Genomic DNA, 1,185 nt, shown 5'->3' with positions numbered 1-1,185 from the left:
AATGTAGAGAAAATGTTGCTACACACTCGTGTACAGTAGGTGGCGGTATGCACCTAAAAGTTACTTGCAATCCGCCATTAACGAAAAGAAGAAGAAGAAGAAGAAGGAGGAGGTAATTAAGCCATTTCATTCCAGTGTTTTGTACCTGTGGTACATCTAAAAACTGCAGGACACCGGCCCTCGAGGACTGGAGTTTGACACCCCTGGTCTGTGCAAAGTATAGTGAAAAAAGTCACTAAGTTGGCGACCATAGGGTGACTGATGTAAAACTTGCATGGAGAGGTGACCTGGTGGACGGGACTGTCTATCAGCCCTCTCTCCTAGTGGACAGTCAGCGTTTTGTGAACTTGTAGGTATATAAGGTTGGTGGATAGGATTAATACCATAAGTAAGTCACAGTGGCTAAATCCCAGCTACCCACACCTTCCTAACTCCAGCGCTTATGTCATCGATCTTAAATGTTATGGTTATGTCAACGTGCAGCTGAGTGCGTGTGAGCAGATAAACCAGATAGTGAAAAGACAAAGAGTCCTTTTGTCTATAACAGAGTGTTCCTCATGAATTTTTTTGTAACATTTCTTGTCCATAAAATCACGAGATTCATAGTTTCTTTTATGAAGGACATTTTAGTTCCATTAGTCTGTTTGTTTTTCACAATGTAGCATCATGGCTTTTTTCTATTTTTTTTGTACTTCCGTTTTGTCTTTAACTTGATCTTTGTTAGCACATTAGCTCCACTTTACACCAAACTACCTATTTGGTAGTTTGTTCTCCCTTGAGCAAAACTCATTGCAAGCTTGTCCACTGCAAAAACAGTTCATAAGCTTATCTTTAGTGTAATCTAGTTTGTAGTGCAGATTTCTCAGTTCACTTGAGATAAGGCTAAGCTACCTTACAAATAACATGGCAGCAAAATGTAGGAGCTGCTTGTTATTGATGAAAAAGTTCACGTTTTATTGGCTAATTATTTAAGTTATAAGAAAGGAATGTTTGATTTTTAGTTAAATAATCTGTCAAAGGAACAATGACGTTTTTCAAGTTTCTTTAGAACGACGAGATGTTGCATTTCCTCTGTGTGCAGATCAGTGTCTATGCTGTGATTGGACAGATCAGTGTCTATGCTGTGATTGGACAGATCAGTGTCTATGCTGTGATTGGACAGATCAGTGTCTATGCTGTGATTGG

The sequence above is a fragment of the Poecilia formosa genome, unplaced genomic scaffold (genome assembly GCF_000485575.1).
Source record: "Poecilia formosa unplaced genomic scaffold, Poecilia_formosa-5.1.2 Scaffold285, whole genome shotgun sequence".
Lineage (NCBI taxonomy): Eukaryota > Metazoa > Chordata > Actinopteri > Cyprinodontiformes > Poeciliidae > Poecilia > Poecilia formosa.
The sequence above is the reverse complement of the archived record's forward strand: the minus strand, read 5'-3'. Positions refer to the sequence as shown.